General features: G+C 35.7%; 1 pseudogene; it reads left to right on the top strand.

Moving 5' to 3' along the window:
• The first annotated feature begins 17134 nt into the window (after positions 1-17134).
• On the top strand, positions 17135-19965 carry LOC149551138 (uncharacterized; annotated as a pseudogene).
• Positions 19966-21598: the final 1633 nt, after the last annotated feature.

Raw genomic sequence — 21598 nt, 5'->3', positions numbered from 1 at the left:
ATCAACTTGTAGAAATACATTACAAAATATAGAAAAACAAGGTTTTACCAGTTCTAGTGGGCATAGACGAGGATGTTTGCATGGTCCTTGTTGCCGAAAATGCACCAAAAAATAATGGACTGCTAACCGAAGGAGGAGTTTGCACTTCATCATGAGCTGAAGAATAGAATATTGTTAGCAAAGACATTTGCAATGGATAAAGATCAAATGGGATACTAGTGAGAAACATCCACACAAAAAAAAAAAGGTAAGTGTTATAATGTTGATCAAAACAAACAAAGTGTTACTTACACGAAGGTTGTGCACAACAACCCTCACCATGTTCACCATGTGATGTCGCAACTAGCACATATGTCTATACAAGAACACATAAAATTAGAGATCATGATCCATAAGATACTATAAAATATTAATATCTATTTAACTTTTATTATTACTTTAGTCAAATTACTGCTTACCTTCAAAGATTGGATTTTATGGTCCAATTCTATTCTCAGTGTCTCTTTCTCCTCACTTCTATCACCCTAGATGATAATGTTAACAAGTTCATCAATGTATCTTTGCTTAATTTGTTGGGTGATGAATATAGGGTTAGTACTAAGGGCAATGTCATGTAGATATGACACCTATATTTCAGATCACATTTGATTAGCGATCATTCTAGCCTTTTCCTATCATTTGTGACATCAAATATCGGTATAATTTCATCAAAATAACTCCAAAGCCATAAATAAAAGAACATAATAATATGAAATTTGTTTCTATATTAACATTAAAATTTACAATAATCAATTTTTACCTCTATTGAAGGTGTCTGAGATGGTGCATCCATATCGCCTTGTGAAAAAAATTAGTAAGTCTTAGAAATCAACAACAAAATTCAAGTAATAGACTTACCAAAAAAAATATTAATAATAAAGTAGATTTTATATGTAAATCATTCATCTTAAGTTAAAAATTTAGTGTAACTAATGTTTATATCTAAAAAAATATTTGACATGTTCTACTTAATGTTTATATGTGCACATATGGTTTGGAAAGAAAAATTTAGCCATACAAGACCCCATCATAGTTGACATTGATCCTACCTGGACATTTCATTGATCATCATGATCTTCATCCATGTCATCATCATCACCATCATTGTACTTTTCACTTTGATCAACGTCGTCACCACCACCATCTTCATCACCATCATCATCATCTTGATCACTATCATCATCATGACCATCATCACCATGATCATCACCATCTTTATCACCATGATCATGATCATCATCAACATCATCATCATCATTATCACCATTATCATTAGCATGACCAAAATCATCACCATCTTCTTCTTCTTCATCACTGGGTAACTGTTGTTCCTGATAATCATTTACTTCCTCTTGTGCTTCTTCAATATCTTTTTCTTTGATCACATTATACTTTACTGGCCTTCCTATTGGGTCATGTCTAACAACAAATGACCAACCTAGTTTGTGTGGAACACCAAAGTAAAACACTTGCTTGCATTGGCTTGGAAGAACATAGGGCTCATCTCTGACTGACTCAAATGACCTTTTATTAATCATAGTAAATCCACTATTGTGTTCACTAACAGTCCTATCGGGATCATTTTGATTCAGTCATAACCTGAACTATTTGATGAAAAATAGAACTATTTTGAATGAATTAAAGTCACACTCAAGTATATCATCCAAAATGCCATAGTATCAATTTTCAGATTGTTGAGGATGTATATCATTTCTAGATGAAATATTGGTGACCCCGAAGACAAAACTTATCTTGGAATCACACGTTTTCTTTGTTTCATCAAACATGTCAAGAATCTTCTCATTGATCTGTAAGTTGATATTAAACTTATGTCTCATGATTACTAATCTTATGTGTACCTTTGTATCTCTTAAGCCATATATTAGATCAATTACCATTGGTATAACATTGGGATCTCCATTACGATGAACTTCTTTAACCAATGATACAACACCATTCCATGTTAATGAGCAACCATTTTCTTGAGTCTATTATATCATACTGTCATCCAATCAAGATTGTTTGCAATATACAAGTGTAGTGCATCCCACTCATGACCAACTATAAATAAGAGAATTAGACCAGTTAGAAATAACTTATATATATTGATGATGGATAAGAATTATTAAATTACAAAAAAATAATTTATAATTACCTCTCACCCTCCTCAATCTACCTTTCCCCGTCAGGTACTCCCCTTTGAATTTGTCATTATAGTTGGGATCCCAAATGTGATCTACATGGATATCTATTGCAAAATTTGAAAGATATTCACTAATATACACCATCATCTAGTATATCATATATTCCTCTATAATAGAACCCTCAGGACATGCTCTTTGTCAAACCAAGCCCTTCACAAATTTTAAGTGCCTCTCAACCATCCACATTGATCTATCTTATACAGGTCCACACAATTCAATCTCCTGAACTTGATGCATGAGGTAGTGTTCTTGAGCATTGAAAAACATTGGAGGTAAACATTTTTTCATTTCACACATAAGCTGTGAAATTTTTCTCTTCCAATATTTTATATCTTTTTAATCAATTTCTTTAGATGATAACCACCTAAAAGAGATTCAACATGCAAAAAATTATAAAGGAGATTTCAAATAAAATCATACAATAGATTTTAGATAAAAAGCTACAAATCTAAGAAAAAAAACTTCTAACCTCATGTATTTTCCAAGATCATATATAACTTGTTTAATACTGTTGTCAAAATGTTGTGGAAGGGATAGAGGTAGGACAAACTACAATCATTAAAAAATGATCATTTGAATATATTATTAAATAATGCAATTGGAACTACATTCAATCTTACAAATATACTATAAATAGAGAACATGACTTACCTTGAGGAAGGTATGCCAATCATGTGTTTTCAAGCCTAGCCCAAAATCAACTTTCTTTAATAGAAGAGTGCTTATATTTGCAGCAAATCATATTAGAAATTTTTCTTTTTTTATGACTTATTTTAATGCATCACTTTGTTGCTCTGTTAATAACCAAGGAAAGGCACTTGTATTTATGCAGTCTCCATTGCTATTTGATTCAATGAAAAATTTTAGTGCATGATTGGATACATGAATGTCAGTACAAATTTTGGCAATTTGTTCTCTATCACGCCTTCCATCTAACATTTTCCATAGTGTCTCTATTACATTCTTTCCAATATGCATAGCATCAAACAAATGTACGATTGGGAGATCTTTGTAGTATGGTAACCTACTAAATTGAGTAGGATAACTTTTCATTCCTTTAGGAAGTTGGTCATTGATGCCTTAACAACCTTCACGAGCATCAATTATAGCATTAGTAAATATGAGACTATATCAAAATAAAAATTTTAAACTTCGGACAACAAATTGGACATTACCTTGACAATTTAGTCAATCGTATTCCAACTTCCATAAATGAGGTGTCATTCTTCATGGCCTTGATGATGTCTCTTTTTTCTCATTGAAAAGATGTTTTTTGACAATTTGATACCTATTATTATTGTGGAGAAAGTGTCTAAACTCATCAAACGCCTGCTTTCCTAAACTTTTTGAATGACAACATTTCATCTTTGGACCACAAAATGGACATGCAAATTTTCCCTTTGTCTGAAGACCTAAAAGATCATGTATAATTGGATCATGTACAATTATCATGCAAAACTTAAGCATTCAATAGTAATGTGTAAGCACTATAACAGACCAAAAATATGTGATCTTAATAATATAACATACCACAAAAATGAGATAGCCTAGGGGCATCATGTATTGTCCATACAAGCATTGCATGGAATTGAAATTGTCGATGTCCTATCAGTCTAGAGATGTCATATATAGTGATGCCATTCCATAACTTCAACAACTCATCAATTAGGGGCTCAATATACACGTTCATATCTTTAAATTAGTATTTAACTAGTAATTGAATGAACATAAACATTACATAATTATTATAACCATTTTCATGCACTATTTATAAATTAATTTAGATAGCTATAAAATAAAAAAATACCTGACACAATCATTGACAACATTATGTGCTCCCTCTTTATGGACATCCAAGGAAGAATGTTATTGTTTATAACAAAAATAGGCCACACTAAGTAAACAGATCTCATATCTCTATATGGATTGACACCGTCCACCGCCAATGAAAGCTTCAGATTACGAGGTTCTTCTTTAAAGTGTGACCATGTTTCTTCTATCTCTTTAAATGCAGAACTATAGGTAGGCATTTGCATAATGTCATCCTAACTTCTCTTGCTAGCATGGTAATCCATAAATTGTGCCAAGCTAGTGCACCTGAATAATCGTTGAAGAAATGGAATAATGGGAATGTACCAAAAAACCTTGTGAGGCACTTTTTTTGTTATTTGATCTAACAAATATATACTAACATGACAATCAGGGCATTCTGTTGCAAATTCATGTTGTTTATGATATATAATGTGATCATTAGGACATGCATGTATTGTCTGATACTTCATTCTAATTTGATCCATAATGTTAGATAGTTCTCGGTACAAATAAGGCAAAGTGTTTGATGGTGGTAACAAAAACTCACTAATCAACCTACAACAACAAATATACATTATTAATATGATGAATAGCAATTGTATGCTAACAAAGAAGATGACCAAAATGACATACCTTAGCATATGTGACATTGCTACATTGGATATACCATTCATAACCTTTAAGTTCACCAACAACACTATAGCTGAGAGTAGAGTTGTTTGGGAGCCTTCGTATAAGGGTTCATGTGCCTTCTCAAGTAAAGGTATATCAAGACCATCTTCATCATCATTATCAGATTTTCTAGTACCATCATTGTGAGCCTCTTCATCACCTGCCCCAATACCATCTTCTTCAATTGTGTCCTCTGGCACATTATCATCTTCTTCCATGAGAGTGTTATCCTCAGCTTGGATATTCACACCTCCATGTTCCTCTAGTAGGAAATCCACATTCAACAATGGATGAAAATTGTGGTCCCCTTCAACATGACCATGTTGCCTACAATGACTCTAGGCTATTGTGATTAGAATTCTTTGATTCTTTAAGCCCTTACACTTTTTGCAAGGACAATAATGTTTATTAGGTTTTCTTCAGAACTGAGCCCACAATGTAGCCATTGTCTCATTATTTTGTTCTAGGTTCATATTGTCAGGCGTGGTCTTTCTTCACAAGAAAATATACCTGCAAATAAATTGGACATGTTGTAGTTGATGTTTATATCTACACATATGGAAATTGTTGATTAATGTTTTCAAATGTAATTAAAATGATCCTATAATTTCTAGAAGGCCTAGATGTTTGTAAAATGTGGATTTATAAGCAATGTATCTTAGTTATTTGCAAAATGCCTCAAAGAGATGTCACAAGGTGAAAGTTACTTAGGTGCTAACAACAACGTGCCATGAATAATGTTGATAGCAATGAATAATGTGATTAATGCATCAACTAATGAAGATGAATAAAAGATTGAAACATATTAATGCAATCTTCAATCAAGAACATGTGAGCTCAATGTAGACACCTAAAAATCCTAGCTTACACAAGTGTCTTCAATCATAGCTTACAAAATCTAAATCATCAAATTGAATAAATGTGTGTCTTTTAAAAGCCCAAGATCATGTATGTGGTCTTATTTTACACTTTTTAGGAGGCCTGCTTGGGGATTTCATCACCCCTTGGGACGACCTCAACTCTAGCGTTTCGGCGGAGTATAAAAATCGGGAGGTGAATCCAAAGACACCTCTCTTGGGATAAAAATTTTGTCACTCGGGCTAAGCCTCGAGGAACTTTATACCCTTGAGAAGTGAAAGAGGAGAAGTGGGTTACCGCTCCTCTCGGCTGTGTGACATCTTTTTGGTTTCATCTACAGATTTGGGCCTCACGTACCTTGTGTATATCGAGGACTCCCTAGCTAAACCAAATTTCATCCTTGTAGAAAGCTTCCTAGGATGTTGGTGTGTTTGACGTGCTTGCTCAAAACTTTTTTCTGCTTGTTTGTTCATAGCTTTTGAATGAATGTTTGCCAATTTTGGTCGAAATCCCAAAAAAGCAAAAATCTCCCAGCTCAAGGCATACTTAGCGTAGTCACTGCCTAATCAAAAAATTATCCAAGCTCCCCTGCTGCAATTGAATCTATCTAGTTCTTTGCCTTAGAACAATCCCAAATCCAAAGTCTCTCCAAATCATCCCCCCCAGCTAGCTAGCAACCCAATCCAAAATCACCCAAGCCTTTAAAGAGTTGTTGTTACTCTGCCAGAGTTTGCTATCCAATCAATCCTACCAATCAACCAATCTCACCAAGGTTATCCCTTTGACAGAGCATTGTCTAGGGTAATCCAGCTTTGTCACTTGTATCCCTCATCACCTTGAGCTAAAGGTTGGGATCCACAAGTGGTCAATCTCGTGTCATGCCATAGGATCACTAGTCTATCCTTAAGTTGACACAATCACCATGAATCCTGCACATAGGAAAGCAAAACTCTCACTTTTTGATAGCATACCCTTGAAGTCTTCCACCCACAAGAAAGCCAAAAATCTCCAGCCAATCCTCCTTAGGTCTGTCATACAGCTTTGACTCTCCCTAGGAAATCCTTCATCAACCAATCCAAAATCTATGCTTAACCAAAATCCAACCATGAGCTTTCGTGTTCATCCATACGCAAGACCCCATCCCCATCAAACTCATCATCAAAGCATGAAGTACCAATCCTATCATGATGTGTTTGGTCGCATTGTCCTTGCTCCCGCCACCTCCTATTCCAATGATGATGAAAATATTTTTGACTATGACGGGTATATTGAAAGCCTTAGAAACATTCCCCCAAGCATCCCCCAAAATGCAAGAGTTATTCCAAACTATCTAGTCATGCCATCTAATATTCCAGCTTCCCCTCCATCACCCCATCAACCAAGCTTCCAATCTTCCACCCCCATCACACTAGCTATTCCTATCAATCCACCTCCACCTTCGACACACGAGTCTCCAAGGAATCTCCTAGAGGAAATACAAGAAAAGTTGCCTCCAACAGTCGATAAGCCATGTCATCTAATCCAACCATGTGAAGTAGTCAGTGATGAAGCTTCCCCATCTATAATATCACCTCCATCTCCCATAGCTATCATCCCCATACCATCCATCAAATTGCTTAAAATACTTCCACTTCCTGCAAGCATCAAAATCCCACCACCTATCAAATCCCTCCAAATCCTATCCACATCGCCTCCAAGCATTTCCCAAATCTCTCGTAATGACCCTTATGCATCCATCTTCTACTCACCCATCTCCACTACCGAATCCCCCATCTATCCATCCGTTGCCTTTGAAGAATCCATCCCTTCACCTCCTATTGCACCATCCACTCCAAACCAATCCTATCAAGATCCTGCCCAAAAGCATGTTGACATCCCCCAAAGCATAAATGAAGATATCATCATACCATGTCTTCCATCCATAGTGCAGTCACCATCTCCTCCATCTCCAAAACCTCAAGCCATATCTCCTCCACTACAAGATATCTTGTCATCCCACCAGCTACATCAAGATACTATCCTTCCATCTCCCCCACTCCATGCTTCCATCTTACCACCTATCCAAGCTATTCCACCATCTATAATCTACCCTCTTGGTTCACTTACATTCATCCACGGTGGCCCTCTCTCGACAGAAGAATTAAGAATAATATCTCCCCATTGCAATACACCTAATAAATCACTTCTACCATTTTCTACAAGCAAAAAGTTTCCTCAGCTTGTTCAAATGCTCAATCGATGGCGTTATCAAGGTCAAGGTTTAGGACCACAAGAGCAAGGAATCAGAGAGCCTATTATTGCACAAAAAAATCTAGGATTTCATGGTCTTGGATATGTATCCAAAGGCTCACCATCTAAAGGTGTTGGTACACCACACCCCCAAACCAAGCCTATCTCCAAGCCCACCATGCCAGCCTCCCATCACTCCTTCAAGAAATCTTATGTCATCCCCCCTCCACCATCTTTGCAACCCAAAACAACCTACCATATCCCCCCTTCATTAATCCAAAGGCTCACCATCTAAAGGTGTTGGTACACCACACCCCCAAACCAAGCCTATCTCCAAGCCCACCATGCCAGCCTCCCATCACTCCTTCAAGAAATCTTATGTCATCCCCCCTCCACCATCTTTGCAACCCAAAACAACCTACCATATCCCCCCTTCATTCGCTAAATCCATTTTGGGTCCCTATGTCCCAAAATCTACCATCATCCATCCTCCTATCAGCCATCCTAAAAATCCTATTCCATCCATTCCTATGCAAGATCAACAAAGGCACATATCAGGGAACATTATCCATCATCATCCCCCTACATGCTCTTTCATATCCTCTCCATCTCACAAAGCTTCTCCTAACCATCTTCCCAAAGCTTACCACAGCAATGTAAATGCCAACTTCAAAATGCATAAAGCTAAAAATCCACATCCTAGACAATCATATGTCTATTCTAAAAGACATACTCCAAAAAGGCAAAATCCAATCAAAGAATGCAAAACAATGCAAAAGCCTATGAAAAGAAAATCCAAAACCATGTGGATCCCCAAGAAAAAAGTTGAAACCCAATGCATAATGGCATCCACCATTGCTAATCCCCCATCCAGTGACTCATGTCCCCTATCTCCTAACTCCATCTTGGGTGCCTATATCCCCAAGCATGCTTCCAAAAATCCTCCATCACGCTCGCATCTACCATCTATCCCCCATATGCTCTTTTCACACTCGTCCCAACATGTTCCAATGTTGCTCTTGCAAGCATCCCCATCTCATGCTCCTTTCCAACCTTTTCATCCCTCCATCTCTTACCATCAATCCCATCTAATCCAATCTATTGCATAAATCACACATCCGGTGTACCAACAGCTAGCAACAAAATTGAACATTCCAACAGCCAGTGAAAAATCCCAAAAAAGCCAAAATAGCTGAAGAAAGCCAAAATTATTCCAGCTAAGTCCAAAGTCAAAAAGTCAAAAAAGAAAAGAAAAATAAAGCATCCACTGGTGAAAACTTGGCAATTCAAGCACCTTGGGCAAGTACCATGATGAAAACTTGGCAAACAAGCATCATGCGTAATCCCGCCATCCCCAGCTTAGCCTATCACCCTCATGCTTTTGGTCATCTCTTGACATCCAACTCCATCTTCCAATCTATCCACCTATCCTCCACCCTCCATCTTCCATCTCACACCATCCACTTATCTCCTGCAGCTTCAGCCAACCATCCCAGCTATCATCCATCTCCCTAGCCCCTTCAGCTTTTTCCATCCTAGCTTCAATCCTATCACATCCATCATAAGACCTCCTTCCGCATGTTATCTTCTGATTGGGGGCACTATATTCCTTGGAGATCTTGTCTTGTCCATCCTCCCTTGTCATTGGTATCTAGCTCTAGGCTATCCTCATGCAAACCCAATGTCATCTCTTTATACCCATCATAATCCTAGCTATCTACCATCCTATACAACCATCTCATCCTGCTCCTCTAGCTATCCTTGGTCACAAAATCTCTCATCATCATTGGATGCATCCTGCCAAATCCATATCTTTTGCTATCACCCCACCCTTAGCTTTCGCATCTTGCACAACATCAAACCATCTCGCTATCCTATCATCCTGAGCTTTTGCCAGCTCGTAACTATCTTGGTCAGCTTCAACTTGTAAATATCTTGGTCCATCAGCTTGTACATCCTCTTTAGCTTAGTACCATTGTATCTATCTAGCTTTTGTGTCAGTTCCTCCTTGATCAGCATCTTGCACCCATCGCACATCTTGGTTAGTTATTCCAACACATCCTTTAGCTAGATTTCCTATCACCAAAGTGTTATCTTTCTTAGTTCAGCTTGCCAGACGCATCACTCATCCAAATCCACCAGCTTCGGTGCTCTCCGATAGGTCCTTGCAGGATATAGCTTTCCTCATGTCTGATCTTGGTCCGTTAGTACCTTGTCCTACCCATCTCGTTGGCAAACGACTCTCTTTTGGATTTTCACTTTCTTTTGATTTGGGATCTTCTCTTTTGGGTCTTGAAGTATCTTTTCCAAGCAATCTCCTTGTTCTCTCCTCAAGGTTGCCACGATCTTCCATATCATGGTATGCTACGAATGGGGCAATTAGAGCGTAAGGTCTTGATCAGGTCTTTCATTTTTTTTCTTTTTTGCTTGTGGGTTCTCCAGTGTCGTTTCCACACTGCTTCCTCTAGGATTCATGTGTGATGCTGGGGCAATCCTTGTGTGTTTATTTTGAGTTAGTTTGTCATTCCTTTGGATGGTTGGTGAAAAGTCCTTGATGTTCTTGGTAACCTTGGCAATTAACCAATAGTCCTATAGCAAATCTAGTGCTCAACTACATGGTGGTACTTCTCTTTGAAGTATCCCCCCGCTCAAAAAGCTTCAATGGTTTTCCTTCATCTCCATTATCCCCCATCCATATCTAGCATCCGTCTCTCCTACCCCAGCTGATGCATCAGTATCTCTTTGAATCACTCATCACTCTTAGCTTTAGGGATCCACAATCCTAGTCTTAAGGATCCACCAATCCAAATCAACCCACCAAGCCTCACCTTTCGAGATCCACAATCCTAGTCCTAGGGATCTCCGAAACCCATCTTCCGCCAATCTAACTCTTTGAAATCCTATTGCATCAGCTTTATAATCCCCTCATCCATCTCCCTATCCTGGATTCCTTTTTATAGCGCTCTGCTCCTTCATCCTCCACCTTCCCTAATGTCTTAAGCTTGCTTCCTCTTCTGCATCTGATGAGACTTTATCATTCTCCCATAGTGAGAGTTTGAGCTAACTAAACCTCTTCTCTTAATCCAATCTGAGTCTCCTTGCTCATCCCATATTCTTGTATTTTTCAAGAAGCCACCGAGCCTCGCTTTCTCTCCCCGCTGCCTTCTTGAGGGGGCATCTCACAGTCCATTCTCTCCTCTTCTGCTCTAGCCTTGGGCATCTTATTTTCTTATCTTTGATGCCATGCCACTTGCGGCATCACATCAAAGAGGGGAAAAATGTAGACACCTAAAAATCCTTTAGAAAATAAAGTATTTTTATTTTCTGAAAAAGTCCTGATGACATCATCATTTATTAATTAATTAATTAATTAATTAATTAATTAATTTTTATGCCATTAAATCCCTTTATCTTAATTAAAAATATTTAATTAAGGAATCCCTCTAAAAAATGTTTAAATCTTATTTAAACATTATTTTCTTATTTATTAATTATTTAATTAATAAATTGACCAAAAAATTCAAAATAAATAAAAAATTTATTTTTTGCCCAAAACTTGGCCAATTTCTTTAAGACCACTAACCTCTTCCAAAATCTTCTAATCCTTCTTTAATTTTGATTAAAGGCTAATCCCATCATTTCCTACCCCTAATCCGAACTCAAAATATTTAATTAAGATTAAATATTAATCCTCATGTTTATTAAAAAAGTTTTAATAAATATCTCCTCAACCCAAACCCTTGAAATAAATAAAACTTTATTTATTTCTTAAAAATCTAATTTATCCTCATCCTAAGAAGTTCTAGACTCTTCTAGAAAGTCTTCATCCTCATCCTAGGAAATTCTAGACTATTTTAGAAAGTCTTTATCCTCATCCAAAATCTAGACTCTTCTAGAAGATGTCTTTAAACCTAATCCTAATCCCCTCCTAACCTTGTCACATTCCCTAAACATGGATTAAAACTTACTAACCCAAGCCAAAGTTAACAAATATCTCCTCCTTCACCCACCCTCATTAAATGCCATCCACTTGCCTATCCTTAAGCTAATCCTAAACCATCCTAATCCATCCTCTAATCATTTGCACAAGCCTAAGCAAGCTTAAAACCTTCCTAATCAAGTCCAAGTCGAATTTGCTCTCATCACCCTCAAAATATCTCAACCATAAAACTTTATGAAGTCCACTAGGTCATAAATGACTCTTACAAGCCCTTTTATGGCTCTTACAAGTCATTATGAGGGTCTTTATGAAGATTTTGGCCCTTGAGCCTCCTTTGTTGACTCATCCTTCCCCTTTCCTCCATCCTCTCACCATGTGACATGTGTCACTCCTTGATTGGCTATAAGGAAGCACAATCCATGTGCTCTCCTCTCATGCAATCTGAGCCCTCCATAAGCTTTTTCCCATCCTTGCATCTTAGCCCTCAAACCCTCAAGCCTCTTGCCTATAAATTGGATCCTTCCCCTTTGCAAAATAACACAATCCATGAAGTAAAGTTATAATGCTATTTTGAGAGCCAAATCCATACTAAAGCCATCTATCCACACCAAAAATCTACAATCATCCATTGAAGCCCTTTTTGAAGCATAAAGCTTGAGCATACATCCTATCTATTTAGACAAAGCTACTCAACAAGAGAGCTTCTTATTGAGAGAGCCCATTAATGGCTCATATTCTCAATTAAGAGCTCATCTTAGTCTATCTTGAAGTTTATGAATTTTGTTTAGTTTGCAGAAGCTTTATTTAAATTTGGTTTCTATTAGCATACTAACATTTTCTCATATACACTCAAAAGATGGGTAATCTCAAAAACTCGTGAGCCTAAGATCATTACAATTTAAGCCATGAAATAATTGCAATTGAAATTTGTTGAAAAATAAGCCTAAGTGGGTTGGCCTAAGGGTCAAAAGAAGAAATCAGATTTCACTTAATTACAAATCAATTAGCTTATGCAAGTTTGGCCTCATGGTGGTTGTACAATTTTTAAAAACTTAATCCTTAGACCATTTGGGCCTAACATCAAGGGACATGAATTTAGGACTCAAATGTCTATAAAGTTTGGATGTTGAAATTCTTTGGAACATCCAAAACAATTCCATAAGCAAGAAGAGTAGATTGGCGAGTTCCACCTAGGAGGATGATTTTGGAAAAGAAATTAGAGATCAAGATATCTAAACTCAAATGGATTTAGTGTTTAACTTAGAGTTTATAAAGGAATATTATATTTGGAGGGTTCAAATGCTTGTAGATCTGAGTTTAGAAATGCAACATTTTGTTACAAGCAACAAGGTAAGTGTTGATAAATATTTTGTGGGAATCATAGGTCTAGAGGTGTTACTAGGTGTTGGGATAGTCATAGGTCTGGAGGTTCCATCTAAAGGAGGATTATATTTTATGACAAGGAAGGTCATGTTAGGGCTATATGAAGGTGTTGGATCCTTTGGAAGGATTAGGAAATGTTTGGAAAGGTGAGTTTGGTAAAACCCTTGGTTTAGACACCTAGGAAGGAGGGTTTGTTGGTTGGGTGTGTAAAACTTGATGGAATCTCATATTAATTTTAAAATCCTTTTTTTTGGATGACAATACAACTCTCTTTGAGGTCAGATGGTTTTTGAGATGAGATATGTTAGTGGTTGCTTTGTAACAGAAGGGCTAAAAGAGGGTTAATTGTGGGGCAATAGTGTTGGTTTGGGAATTTGGTTCAAGGGAGTAGCATGAGCATTTGAAGTATGTTGTGTAGAATCCAAAATAGTAATTGGATATGGTCTTAGTTTTTTGACAGTTTTGGGAAAAGTGAGAGAAAAGTGTGAAAAATTGATTAGGTAGGACTAATTGGGAAATAGGCCTAGTGAAGGGCTTGTAGTGGGTTTTTGGTATCAGATAATAAGATGAGCATTTGGTAACCTTGGAAACAAGTTAGTTAAAGTTGTTTGAGATGTGTGAAGGTGACAAAAACACCTAGTTGAAGTGAAGTCAAGATTGGAGCCTATTGAGGCATTGTGGGCATTTGATGGTTGTTGAACAAGATTGCTTAGTGAATCCATTTGAGGGACATGGGATGATTTCTAATATGTAGAGCCTATGGTGGCACAAGAGAATGGTATGTGCACTCTAATAAGGTTTGGAGTTGATTGGATCAAGGAGAGTAATCCTATGAAGAATCTTGATTGTGTTATGAGAACACAAGGAAAGTCCCTCTTATTGTGAATAACTGAAAGTCCACCCAGGTCTCTACATCAATGTTGAGAGCTAAAGGTGGAATGATTTGAAGGTAGGAAAGCAAGCTCAATAATTCCTTGTTAGAATTGCAGCTAGAGTCCTAAGCATTCCAATCCAAATGATTGTGTATCAATAAGATTTAACACAAAATAATCCTAAGAACATTAAGTAAGTTAAGTTGAAACATATAAGAAAATTAATGAGAGAAATTTTGTTACTTGTTACCTGAAAATAAAACCAGTTGAGGAGGCAAGGGTGCATGAGTTGTCAAAACTTCATGTGCTTCTCAATCAATTTTTTTGGATAACAGGAAAAGTCTTCACATACCCTCATACATTTTAATAGTGAAACACAATCAATATTTTGTTGATAGGGAATGTTTAGTAAAATGAAGTAGAGAAAAAGAAACACAGTTGTAGTAGAAAAATAAGGTTAAATGTAGTAGTGATCATTGCAAAAATGCCAACAAGATCACCATGAACCATCTAAGAATCAAAAAGATCAAACATAGAGGTAGCCCAATGTGCCATCATGCTCGTACAATCTTATCCTAATTTTCTTCCTATATCTAGATAACCACATTTTCTCACTATGATGCTAACATTCTGATCTGATAGAAGCCACAAGAAATTGGATTTTTTTTAGTGTTTTCGTTTGGGAATATTGTTAAGGCAAATATATGGTAAAGGTGATGATGAAGCTAGAATGATGAGAATTCCATTAGTTTCCTAATTTCCTTTCTTATTCATGTGCACTATGTTGTAATGTTATTATATTATCTAATCTACTATCCCATCAGTTCTTTATTGTATTCATCTCTAGATAGTCAAATCTCTTGGATTGTTATATCCATTACATATTTCCCTCTTTAAATTTTAATAAACCTTCATCCTATATAAATGCAACTATATTTTCTAGGTTTTTGTCACAAAACATCTAGCTGCTCTTTGGCGATTTGCTAGTTTACAAAAATTGGTTTTACTAATATGGCAAAACAATCCCAAAATCAGTCTGGTTGGGTTCATTGTACAATATAATATATAATTTGATATTCCTATATATATTTATACATAACAATTTATATGTAAATACAATAATGAATAAACTAATAGGAAGATATATATTTCACATCCCTCCTATATATCTTTATAGGATTACAAGAATATTATATTAATTAATAAGTTTACTAATTTATATATACATTTTTTATATAACATGATTTTGGGTTGCACATATTACACACATGTCATTGGCTGTCCAATGGGGAGTGTAGATTATCCAAAACATCCAATGCTATTGCTATCAACTCCATGACAAATTCCTCTACTTTGAGTTTTTCCTACAAAACTCTAGCCCACGTGAAGCATTCAAACATGGTTGTTAAGCCTTGGAGAACCTTCCATAAAATTTTAAACAATGGGCACCCAAATTTTTTTTATTAACAACATTTTGAGCTCCTAGACCTACAACATTTTCTCCTTTTCACTCTCCATGCTTTCTTTTTTGCAATTGCAAACAAATTTGTATTGGTCTTGCAACAAAAACACCAAATAAATCTCAAATGCTTTGAATACATGAGGATCACATGGATGCAATGAGTGCTAGGTGGACTATTTGTAATAACAAGAGATGAGCTCTTGTAAACCACTACTCTTGCAATTGTTTCAAGATCGGTACTAATTAAACATCACATAATTTGACATGACGAAAAATACCACCTAGTTGTTAATGAAGGAACTAAGCAGACCTATGATCAATGGTTCATAGGGCACATAACTTGTTGAAGGTTTTGCAAATGGTGTGTGAAGCTAAGAAGGTTTAATCTTGGGCAAAACTTTATGGTCAAGGAAATTTGGATCATCACAGAATTGAGTAGGTAGACCTTCTATGAAGTTGCAATACTTCAATTTTGTAAGTGTCACCTCAATGCAATGGGTACTAAACAAACAATTTAAGTTGATGAGAAATGGTTGTTATGAATTCAAATTTTAAGCATCACTCAATGCATTGGGTACTAAAAAAACAATTCAAGCTAATGAGTATGGGTATTTATGAACCACAACTCATGAAATATGTATTAAGTCCTAATAATGAATCCCAATTAAAAGCCAGTGATTGGTATTTATGAATGAAAATGGAAAAGAAGAATTAAGTACATAACCAAAATTTTTTGAGATTTGACATCACCTAGAAATGAATGAAAGTTATATCTTTATTTTCAAATTTGAGCCCCATCCTATAGGATGAAGGGAAGGTTAAGAGGGCATCAATAATAATAATAATAAATTATAGTTCATAGTGCAGCCTATGGATTATCTCTCATATTCTACATAAATAATGAAGAATATAAAAGATTTATTTTGTTCCATATTCATATTTGAAAGACTAGGAGAGTTTCATTAGGACCAGCTACCCCATAGTATTGGAAAGACTTGTAACATATTATTTATCAAGGTATCAGAAACAAAGATGAATATCTCACATTGAGTATGAGTATCAAGACATTCATTCGCAAGTGGATATAATATATTAATCAAGATCAACATTTCCCCAATAAGTGTCATCGACTATCAATTGATACCATGGTATAAGTAGAGTTTTGGTTTAGAAGTATTCTCTTATAATCAAATCATGAGTGAATAGTCCCTTATTCTTAGAATATATATAGAGCAAGGACATTACAGGTATAAACTACCACCATTACAAGTATACAAGTAAATATCAGAGGAAGAGTCAGTAACTAATAGTTCTATCCATAGATATCTGAACGATTCTTTCCATAAACCATTATAAAGAGTTTTATTTGTTAGTAAGACTAGAAGATTATATTTGAAGGAGATTCTAAAACAAGATTCAGTGATCAAATTATTATACAGTGACTACATCAAGTCCTTACCAAAGCTAGTGACCATCAGTAAATAATTTAATTACTTTTGAAAGGGAAGAAAACTATAGTTGAAGAAATATTGATTATGTGTGAAGAAAATACTCTGGCAGATACATAAATCTGATATGAAAATTATATTATTTAAAAAAATTGTTAACTGGGACATAAATAACAATTGAAATGATGTATAAATTTTTCTACTCAAGTATGAGAATGGCCAGAGAGAGTAAGGAAAGTAAGTTATTGTCTTAATATTCAAGGGCATATGATTAAGGATGATTAAGATCCCAGATTTATTTTACTTCTTTCCAAACTAAGAAAATAATTTGAACAACTAGTGCGTATTGAAAAATTCTCTGTCGATTAATGCCCAGATCCCAGAAACACTCAGAAATATGTTATACATCTAAGTCAAATGTTCAAAGATGTAGTGGAAGATATTGCAATAAGAAACTACGCAAGAAGAAAAGAATCCTACCTTGTCCATGAATAACGTCAAGAATCCTATCTTGTTTTGTGAAGAAAAGATGTAGTGGAAGATAATGTCAGCCTTAGCTAAGTAAATGCCTCTGATTGCAAGGAGGAAGATGCAAAAAATGCACACAGTGACTTTTCTTGCCCACATCCACTACTACAGTAGATTTTGAAGTCTTCCCACGCATACAAGTTTCTCATAACAATGAAAGAGGGAAATTGATTTTTTTCATTTTAACATATGAAGCCCATGTTGGGAAAAATTTTGACCAACACGGGCTTCATTTAAAAAAAAGAAGATATTTTTTCTTGCATATACCAACCAATATAAAGCATTTTAATAGATGGTCAAAAATTTTGTTCTAAAAATGGGGTCAAATGTACTAGTGATAAGTGTTTTTTGATACATGTGTACCTGATTGTCCCTTTTGAATCCTAAGATGTGTTTAATGTTTCTAACACCTTTCATTCAACATATCCATACATCCCATGAAGATAAATCACCATTCCGAGTTATTCTATGAGGTTCCATTTTGAACGATCTCCAAATATGCATTTTTGCCCGTGTCAAACAATGATAAGAGGCCTTGTTTCCATTTGAATATCTTGCACCCAATTATGTTTCATGAATTTCCACTTTGGGAATGTTTAGTATCCATATCAACTCATGTTTTAGATTTTGATATGTTTTGATATGTTCTGACTGGGTTTTGAATCCCTCAAAGTTGGTCGTTCGTTGTTGTCATGCTGATGCAAATTGTTAAGATTTTTGGGAAGCCCTATTTGACATTGTTATAACTTTGACCCAATTGAATAAAATGATAAAATTCCTTTTGCATTGCATTCTAGAAGTTAGAGACTTGATATATTTCAAATTTGAGCTTATGACGAATCTGTTTGATAAGTTTTTAAATACAATTCTAAATGCAATTTGTAAGGTTTTACTGGTGTCAAGAAATGTAGATTGGTTGGTACCCCTTTCATGATGTCATATCTCTAAATCCATGGTAGGTGAGGTCAAATGGATTGTACCATTATGTTCTCTAAAAATTCTTTAAGTGTGCCAATTTTCAAAACTTGACAAATCCGTCTGCATACTCTCCCAAGTCTATTCCGTTTGCAAAAACCACTTTTCTACCATTGTTCTTAGCTCCACAAATATGAGTAGCCTACTTTGACCGTTATCCAAATGCATCAAGTTATTTTTCATGAGCCTAAATTCAAAATTTATATTATCCCCATGATAGTGAACAAATGCCCTAGTTTCCATTCCCCCAAGTATCTATTTACCTAGTTTTTGAAGCCAAAACGAAATACGGTTTATTGTTTTCTAACATGTTTGCTTGCAGGTAGTTCTAAGAAGGCAAACTTGACAGCCAATATCTTTTGATTGAGAATTCATCATGAGACAAGATTTGGTAGGGTGAAAGAAGGTAGAACAAAGAATCAATAGTTTTGATTTTAGAGCCTAGTTAGGTGTTTGGATCAATTTTTAAAGCCAGTGAAAGGACCTCTTGGCACAAAACTAGTAGTTTTTTAGGAAAGGTTGAAGGTTAGTTTTAAATGATGTGACAATGATTGAATTTAAATAAAATTAGTGTCAAATGATTAATGGATCAATTTGAAGGCTCAATTGTTTGAAAATGAATTTTTTTTAGTTGAACCTCCTTTGGTGCCCAACCAAATGATATCAAACTGATAAGTATCTTCTCATAAATATTTTCAAATGTTGTGATCTAGTCAATAGGCTCTATTATTGTGATCTTACGACCCTTCCTCAAGGACTCAAGGACATTAGAGGAAAAGAAGAGCTACCTCATTTTCATAAACTCATTGATAATTTTGAAGCAAAATATGATCTTGTTGCAAATGATGATATCACCTTCACTCTTCTGACCTATAAATAAGTTCCAAAGTATAAATTGGTCCAAGTGAATTTGAGGCAACCAAAATCTTGGAGCGATGTAGTTCTCGAATCAAAAAGAGATGTACTTGATTTTGTGGTTGTTTTCAATGACAATAAACTTATAGTATGTTACTTAAATGATGTTAAACACATTCTACAAGTAAGGGACTTACGATTTGGCAGGTGGCTACATGATTTGCTAATAGATATTGGGTTAGTTGATGAAATCTCTAGAAGGCATAAATATAAGGAGATACTTATTTCTTTTACAAGCTTTCTTATTTCTAGTATCATTTATCGATGCAACTGAGATGCTAAAAAACAAAACCTCGAAGTACTTAGAGAGACTACTATTGCAGGCTTCGATTAGAATCCTTCTGAGGCTAAATAGATCTTTTTTCCTAACAAAGATGGAACCCAAATACCAATGTTCATTGTATGCAAGAAAAATACCATTTGTGATGGTTCTCATCTAACAATGCTATATGGTTATGGGGGCTTTAACATTAGCATAACTCCATACTTTAGTGCTACTCGTATTGCCCCTTTAAGGCATTTAGGAGCACTATTTGTTTTTGAAAACATCATAGACAAAATGTGGGAAACTATCAAGTACATTGAAAAGGTGCCTTCAAAGATAGTCCTATTGAAAGACCATAAATAAATATGGGAGGAAGAGGTGACAAGATATATCATGGATTTTGAACAAATTCTTGATTTGGTGATATTAGATAATCACATGTTTTTTCATCTAGACAATGATTACTTTCTGCTTGTCAACTTATTTATGTTAGAGATTAAGTTGACAAAAACTTTAAACTTTGTGGGCCTGTTCCTAAAATCTCAAAATCACATTCATTGGCTCATTTATGCATTGCTAACCTTTGCATCAATGATAAGAGGGTTCAAAACAAAATTGAGGCTTTGGATCAGTTGCATTATCAATGTTTGTAAGGCTTGGATGGATATGTTGGTAAGGGTTGTGCTGCAACCATGAAGGCTGCCTGAGCTAGAGTCATTGTCACAAAGATTGAACCATCAACAATGAGATTGACATGTGTGGTCTTGAAACCTTCCTTGGTGTTAAGAAGATAATAATCAAGCCTTAGATAGATCAATGGGTGTTCCCTAAAACAAACAATGGTGTCATTGTCCTTGCAAAGGGTCATCTCATGAACTTGGGTTCTGCTACTAGACACCCAAGTTCTGTCATGTCTTGCTCTTTCACAAACTAGGTTATTGTGTAGCTAGAGCTTTGGAATGAAAGAAAAAAATGGTTATGTATTTGTCCCACATTGGGTGGATGAAGGAGCATTTTTCCTATTTATATACTACATTATTGACCTCATATAATGTCTTAGAGATATGAGGCTTTTGGAAGCAACAAGTTAATGTGGGCCCTTGACTTGCTAGTTGGAGGTGACTATGCAAAATTTTGAATGGTCATGATGATGTTATTAGATGATGTGGATATTCCAAACTGATCAAAAATTGACATGTGCTCCCAGTTGGACAAATCGAAAATTGACATGTGGTAGAGGCTTCCAAATATTGCATGCTTCCCTAGGTGCTGAGGTGGTAGAAAATGTTACCTGTCACGATGTCACTATGTCATGATGATGTGGCAAAATGTTGACTTGTCATGTGACATAGTGACCAATGGCATGGCTGGCTGAGGTGGTGTAGTGACATGACAGTGATGTGGCAATGCCAAAAGGATGCTAACTTGTCTAAAAATGCCATGTGTCACAAGGTTGCTATGTCACAATGGTGTGGAAAAATGTTGACTGGGATGGTGATATGGTGACCAGTGATGTGGCAGTGTCATGGCACAATGATATGGCTCAATGACATGGTGGAATAGGTAACCAATGAAGCAGTGACATGTGGCACCTAGTTGGTGTGTGTCAGGTGACTATGTAGGAAATGGGCCAATTCAGTGATGACATGTGTTAGAAGCTCGATCAATCCAATTTGACCTGGATGGAGATTTGGATGGAAAAATTAAGTTTCATAAAATAATAATATTTTATTATTTCCTTGAATGTGTAGCAAAATTTTTAAATAAAATTTGATTTAAAACCATAGTTTGAAATTTGGAAAATGGTCAAATATTTGCCAAATACAGTTTCAAGGCCATGACAGGAGCTAAATTTTTGAACTAAGACTTTAGGCATTTCTGTTAAGTCCATATAGCACTATTATATATTGCTGGAATTAGGAGAAAATGAAATTTTCATTTTTGGAGTTTTTTTTTAAACATGAGGTCATTAGTTCTAGTTATGCAAGGATTTGTC

The sequence above is a fragment of the Cupressus sempervirens genome, chromosome 6 (assembly GCF_028749045.1).
Source record: "Cupressus sempervirens isolate cs-2001-9-10 chromosome 6, ASM2874904v1, whole genome shotgun sequence".
Classification (NCBI taxonomy): Eukaryota; Viridiplantae; Streptophyta; class Pinopsida; order Cupressales; family Cupressaceae; genus Cupressus; species Cupressus sempervirens.
The sequence above is the reverse complement of the archived record's forward strand: the minus strand, read 5'-3'. Positions and strand labels throughout refer to the sequence as shown.